This window comes from Aotus nancymaae, unplaced genomic scaffold (assembly GCF_030222135.1).
Source record: "Aotus nancymaae isolate 86718 unplaced genomic scaffold, 86718_ANA_hifiasm-v0.15.2.pri h1tg000053l, whole genome shotgun sequence".
In the NCBI taxonomy this organism is placed as follows: Eukaryota; Metazoa; Chordata; class Mammalia; order Primates; family Aotidae; genus Aotus; species Aotus nancymaae.
The window spans coordinates 10688725-10696063 of NW_026988467.1; the positions used below are offsets into that span (position 1 = coordinate 10688725).

A 7339-nucleotide genomic window follows, 5' to 3' on the forward strand; every position below is an offset into this window, starting at 1 on the left:
TTAACACAACCCTGCTTTCCCAGTCTGGGCGTTCAGCTCCTCCATTCTTCCTCAGGGAGTTTCCTCTGCTGTAACTGCTGGAGAGTCCAGGCCCTCCTGTGGGTCATTTCTCCATGAAGATCCCAGTCATTTTCTTCCTCTCCTGGACATAGAGAGGGCAGAGAATGGTTCTGGGACTCCATAGTCTTAGGTTTTCTCCTAAGCCAGCCAGGTCAGCTGAAAGCAATCATGACTGAGAGAGGTCAGGTCAGTGAAGACGGTCCCAGAGGAGCACGGGCTCACAAGGACAGCCCCTCGTGGAGACGGTCAGGACCGAGACACGGGCAATATCTGACCAATTCTGCCGGGGATGACGGACCAAGGATTAAGAGGAGGATGCTGCCATGAGGAGAAAGAAGAGGAACCACAGGAGTGGGGAAAAAAAACAAGATAGGTAATAATGGTTTCAAGAAATGCAGAGCAAAGATCCCAGACGCAAAGTCCCACAGGATGGAGGCTCAGTCCCAGGCTGTGGATCCTACTTAAGAACCTCCTGCTGGATTTTGCCCAGCTCCATTTCCAAACTATTTTGGGTCAGTGACTTCCTTCTCCCCTCTATGTTCCTTCTTTTTGAACTAGAATCACTGTAATTGTTATTCTGTGTCTGTCCGGCCATTCCACATTAGGAGCAGATAAGTAGTTTGCTCAGTTTCACAGGTCGACGGAGGTAAGGAAATTATGTCAAGGATCTGTACTTAATGGACACCCTCAGAAGCCTCATCCACACCTGGTGTGGATATTTTAGATGAGATTTTAAACTTTGGATCTGATGTGGTCTATGTGACATTTTTCATGTTGAACTAATGCTTTAATGACATGAAATCTGGAAACTTTAGAGGAGAGGGTGCATGTATTTTGCAGATGGGGGAATGTGAGTGTCCAACTGTGGTAGATGGAATTTCTGAAACGGTCCCCAAATATGTCATACCCTTGTCTCTGAAGCCTGTTAAGGTGATGAGACACCATTCCTGTGATTATGCTGTTATATGACAGCTACATGACTTGAAGATGGTGAGGTTACCTGCATGAAGTGGATCGAATCACATCACTCCGTAGGTGACAGAGCTTTCTGTGGCTGGTTGGAGAAGATGAAGTCAGAGAAGGGAGGAGCCCGAGAAGGACTCCATGAGTTGTGATTGGCTGAAAGATGGAAAAGACAGGTAAGGAGGAAAGCAGGTGGCCTCTGAAGTCAGACTGTCTCCTGGCTGACAGCCAGCAGAGAAAAAGGGCCCTCAGTCCTCCACGAACAAGAATAGAAACTCTTTCAATACATGTAGTGAACTCGGAAAAATCGCCTGAGCTCTAGAGAAAAAGCATTCCCAGGCCATTCCTGGATTTTAGCCTCACATGACCCTGATCAGAAAACTCAGGAAGGAAGGAAAAGAAGGAAAGAAGGGAGGGATAGGGGAACAGGCAAACTTACATGAAGATGAGAAGATCCAGGGGAACTTACACCACCAATATTTTCCAACAACGGGAACACGCTAACTAGTTGAGAGAGAGAGAGACGCACTACTATAAAACCATATACTGTGTCCATGGCGTAGGATCCTTCCTGCTTCTCTGGGACACTTTCTGTCTCTGGCCTGCTGTTGCTAGAGACACTGAGTCTTCCCTTTGGACAAGTTCTGGCACCCACAGGAATGAGATGAGACAGTGAACCCCAGAACACCAGTCCACAACCTTCCCTGCTGCTCCTTGTACACTCCAGAAGCTACCCGGCTGCAGGTGGGGGTCTTAGCCCCTGGGTCTGATATCGTCCCTTTGCCTTTCTCACTGGGCTTCTCTCCTTGCACTGGCTCCCACTCCCCCAGGACCTGGCAGGTGACCATATGAGAAGGACACAAACAGGCCACGTCGCTTTCTTTCTCCCCTTCTCGATGACTGCAGTGGTGGGTTCCATGGGGTAGTGACCTGCTATTTACTCATTATGGTGCCCCTAACCCAGAGCAGGGCCTGCAACCTAACAGTCACCCTGTGAATGCTCAGTGAAAGAAGGCGTCCACCACCAGATCCTGAGGAACCAAGAATTCCACAGTGGTCCATCAATTTTAAGTCCTACACCATTCTAGAATGGGAGACTGAAAGGCCTTCAAAAGTGGCCACTCTCTGAAACCACTATACTGGCAGCTGAGCCATGTTTCCCCAACCTGGACACATCTAGAGGGCACCGCCTAAATCCAGACACATCTCCCCACCCAGGACGGTGCAGGGGCCTCAGCCTGGGAAATGCAGGTGGACGGGAGAACCATGAAAGCTGAAGAGGAGAAAGCAGGTGAAAAGGAACAGCAAGGTGGAAACAGACAGACAAATGGGGATGGAGACTAGGGGCTGTGAGGGGAAGAGAGAAGAGAGGGACGTACATCTAGCCACTGAGAAAAAGGCCTGAAGAGAACACTGTCCTCTCCTGAAGTCAAATAACTTCCACCTGACCATGCACTGTGGCTTGTGGGGGGCACATGCTGGTTATGCTGCGATGTTTAGGGCCTATGGAATCTTCCCTTCTCATCTGAATCCCAATAGAGAGAGGACTCTCTGACCCCATCCAGTTGGCAGTGCCTCATGATTTTAACCTGTTGGATCTGGTAGCTCTTCATGTCAGCCCATACCGTGTGAGGCTGCTCTTGGTGCACTGAATGGGGAAGATTCTACATCAGTACCTCGGAGGGTCCACTGGAAGCCCTGGACAGCGGGAGTCGGTGGTGCCCCAGCGTGGAGGCCCAGAGCACACGGCGCTGAAGCTCCAGACACCCTCAGGAGGACAGTAAAGAACAATGTGCCGGTGAGAGCCTGGGTTAGCAGGAACCGCCGCCTGGGTCTGAACATGATTGGCCTTCATACGGGCTATGACATAAAAGAGAAAAATCAAGGTTAACAATAAGATTTGGGGCTTCGGCAACGTGAAGGCTGAAACTGCCATTTGTTGAGACTCGGAAGACTGAGAAAGGAGCAGACTGAAAGGTGGCGGGAACTAGGGTTGGTTGGGATTCTGTCGTATGCAATCAACGGTCCTGACCCGCCTGGGCAACATAGTAAGACCCTGTCTCTGAAAATAAAAAATTAGCCAAGCATGGTGGTACACACGTGCAGTCTCAGCTACCTGGGAGACTGAGGTAGGAGGATTCCTTGAGCCTTGAGTTAGAGGTTACAGTGAGCTATGATGGCACCACTGCACTCCAACCTACAGGAGGAAAAAAAAAGGTCCTGATTAAATAGTTGCATACCCAGAGAAGTTTTCACAAAGTACTCTTTCAGGGAGATCTTAGTGAACAGGAATTCCATTCTTTCTGTTAGGAAATTAAGAGAGTGTGGGTGTGGTTAGTTAATGCTGATTGAACTATCTTTGGAATATCATCTACTGGTCTATCTGGTCTATTTATATATGTATATTCTATCTGCCGTCTCACTGAGCTTTGCTAGTTTATGCTGCAGTAACAAAAGCCCCCAAATCTTAACAGCTACACATACAAAGGTTGATTTTCATTGACATTTCCTTGTATGGCAGGTTAACTGTGACTCTACTCTAGACAACTTCTTTTATTTGTTAGATGGTGAATGCTGTGATACTCGGAGAATTTTTGAATGTGGTTCATTCATTCATTTAACAACTATTTCTTCAATATCTGTTTCATACCAGGCAAGGTCAAGTACTGAGAACACAGTAGTAAATAAGAGACAAGATCTCTAATTTCCAAGAGCTTATATTAAAATGAGATTAAATACATACAAAATCATCATAATAATGAATATTATATTCATAAACTAAATAGACTTAGTAAATATTCTAAGTTAGAAAAATATAAAATTATTAAAACTAAAATGGCCAGGCGTGATGGCTCACGCCTGTAATATCAACACTTTGGGATGACAAGGTGGGAGGATCATTCGAGCCCAGGAGTTTCAAAGCAGTCTGGGCACCATAGGAAGACCCTGCATACAAAAGATACAAAATTAGCCAGGCATAGTGGTGCATGCCTGTAGTCCCAGCTACTTAAGAAGGCTGAGGTGGGAGGCTGCTTGAGCCTGAGAGGTCAAAGCCGCAGTGAGCCACGATCATACCGCTACACCACTGTACTCCAGCCTGGGCAACAGAGAGAGAGCCTGTCTCAAGAAAAAAAAAAAAAGAAGAAGAAGAAACAATTTAATCGATACACTCCTGAAACTATTATGTAGAATCCCATTGTCTACATTACATCACATCAGCCCTTTACTTTAAGTGGCTTAACAGTTAGATATGATCCATAAAACTTTCCTGGTAATTAAGTATACCTAAGAACAATTAAGTATAAAAGAGGTACTGCCTTGACAGGAAGATTGTAAAAATTTTTAAAGACAAATAAATAAATAAGAGAATAAAACCTGTAGCTCTGTGAGGCGCAAACAATATCTAATTGAAGTCACAACGAACATCTAGCAAGCATTCTGAACACCATAGAATTCACTTAATACATTTTGCCTGAACTCCCAACAGATCTCACTTACCAACACCTGTATGTAGCCAAGAAATTGACAATCATTTATAAATTACCACCTATGACTCCATCTCCTCTACTCATTTAAAAAATTTCATGTATTTCTTTATTATTTATTATTTTTTGTAGAGACTGGATCTTGCTATGTTACCCAGGTTGGTCCAGAAACAGACCCACACGGATTTTGTCAATCAGATGACCATACAACCATTCAATTGAGGCAAAAAAGTGCTACACAGTGCAGAAGGACAAAGATGGTCTTTTCCATACATGGTGCTGGATCAAGCAGTCACATCCATGTAGTAAAAAGTGAATCATGGGTGGGTGGGTTGGCTCAAACCTGTAATCCCAGCACTCTGGGAGGCTGAAGCGTGCAGACTACTTGAGCCCAAGAGTTTGAGACCAACCTGGGAAAACGGTGAATCCCCATCTCTACAAAAAAAATACAAAACTTAGCCAGGCATGGTGGCACACGCCTATGGTCTCAGGTACTCAGGAGGCTGAGCGGGGAGGATCCCTTGAGCCAGGAGGTGGTGGCTGCAGTGAGCTGAGATTATGCCACCGTGCTCCAGCCTGGGCAATAGAGTGAGAGCCTATCTGGGGCATGGGGGCGGGTGGGGAAGCATAAACTAAACTAAAATTGCTGTGAGATTAAGTGTTCATATTCTTAGGTTAGGCATTGATTAACAGGACACAAAAAGCAGTCACCACAAAGGAAAGGATTGATCAAGTTAAATTTCATTAAAATTAAGAAACTCAGGCTGGGTAACTGGCTCATGCCTGTAATCCCTACACTTTCGGAGGCCGAGGCAGGTGTATCACTTGATCCCAGGAATTCCACACCAGCCTATGCAACGTGTTAAAACCCAATCTCTACAAGAAATACAAAAAAGAGCTGAGCTTAATGGTACTCCCCTGTAGGTCCCAGCTACTTGGGGCTCAGGCAGGAGGATCACTTGAGCCTTGGGAGGTGGAGGTTGCACTGAGCTGTGATTGTACCACTGCACTGCAGCCTGAACAACAGAATGAGATCCTGTCTCAAAAAGAAAAAAAAAACTGGAGGATCTCCATTCATGTAAAAACGCCATTAAAAGAGTGAAAAGGCAGGCTACAGTTTGAAAAATAGAGAAATGTAATACATATAATACATATATATCCTAGAAAGGACACACATCCAGGATAAAGTATTACAAATCAACAGAAAAACAAGCCTATCAATGAAAACAGGATACAAAGATTGAACAGGCACTTCACAAAACAGGACATATAAATGGCAATAAAAAATACTCAACCTCAACACCAGAAAATGCAAAATGAAACTACACTGATATATTACTGCACCTCTACTAGAATGGCAAAATAATTTTTTTTTTTTTTGAGACGGAGTTTTGCTGTTGTTACCCAGACTGGAGTGCAATGGCGCGAACTTGGCTCATCGCAAACTCCGCCTCCTGGGTTCAAGGAACTCTCCTGCCTCAGCACCCCAGAGTAGCTGGGACTACAGGCGCGTGCCACCATGCCAAGTTAATTTTTGTATTTTTTTCAGTAGAGACGGGGTTTCACCTTGTTGACCAGGATGGTCTCGATCTCTTGACCTCAGGATCCACCCGCCTCGGCCTCCCAAAGTGCTGCGATTATAGGCATGAGCCACCGCGCCCGGCCTAAGAATTTTTAATTGACAAGCATAAGCAAAGATGTGGGGTAACCAGAATATTCCCTGCTAAACGGTACAACCACTTTGGGAAAATCATCAACAATAACTGATACTAAAGTTTTCTCATTCATATACCTCTAGAACCAACAATGCCACTCCTACATATATACACCAATCTAGTAATGTTCTATTTCTTGGTTTGTGGTGAAATTTACTTAGTGTAAATTCATTACCTGTATTTTTTTTTTCTTTTCTTGAGACAGGCTCTCACTCTGCCATCCAGGCCTGAGTGCACTGGCATGATCATGGCTCACTGTAATCTCAACCTCCCAGGCTCGGGTGATCCTCCCATCTCATCCTGCAGGGTACCTAGGACTACAGGCACACACCACCACACACAGCTAATTCTTGTCTTTTCAGTAGAGACAGGGTTTTGCCACGTTGCTCAGGCTGGTCTGGAACTCCTGGGCTCAACCGATCTGCTCACCCTGGCCTCCGGAAGTGCTGGGATTACAGGTGTGATCCACCGCCCCGGGACCACCTGCACATTTAAAATTGTGAGCTTGTTCTGTAGACTTCAGTAACTTTTCCAAGATTTCTTTGACACAAAGTTCTCAGAAATCTTAAAGCTAGCATTTTAGAAGAGAAAAAACGAGCTTCTGGTTCACAGGTGAAATTTTACCAATAAAATTTAAAAACAAAAGAAAGCTACTAACGCGTACAGCTCAGAACAAAGATTAAAAACTAACAGGCCGGGCTCGGTGGCTCACGCCTATCATCCCAGCACTTTGGGAGGCCGAGGCGGGTGGACCACGAGGTCAAGAGATCGAGACCATCCTGGTCAACAAGGTGAAACCCCGTCTCTACTAAAAAATACAAAAATTAGCTGGGCATGGTGGCGCACGCCTGTAGTCCCAGCTACTCGGGAGGCTGAGGCAGGAGAATTGCTTGAACCCAGGAGGCGGAGGTTGCGGTGAGCCGACATCGTGCCATTGCACTCCAGCCTGGGTAACGAGAGCGAAACTCCGTCTCAAAAAAAAAAAAAAAAAAACTACCAGCAGATTGCTTTTCTTTAACTTCGTCAAGCACTGGGAGTCAAAGAAAAGACAGCACTGCAAGAAAAGATTTCCTTTTGAAAGCAGCTTTACCAGCAAAAGACAGAAGGAAAGCGAGG

The 7339-nt window shown here is 45.6% G+C and overlaps 1 protein-coding gene across 7 annotated transcripts in view; it reads right to left on the reverse strand.

Annotated features, from left to right (window-relative positions):
• LOC135269425 (neuroblastoma breakpoint family member 1-like) overlaps positions 1 to 6905 on the reverse strand; it is a 43898-nt gene extending 36993 nt beyond the window's left edge. For 3 of the 7 annotated variants that reach the window (XM_064363312.1, XM_064363313.1, XM_064363319.1), the window contains exon 1: positions 1061 to 2683. The gene's annotated coding sequence lies outside the window, so the exon portion shown is untranslated. The other 4 variants (XM_064363315.1, XM_064363314.1, XM_064363316.1 and 1 more) reach the window with 4 other exon arrangements.
• Between the last annotated feature and the right edge of the window lie 434 nt (positions 6906 to 7339).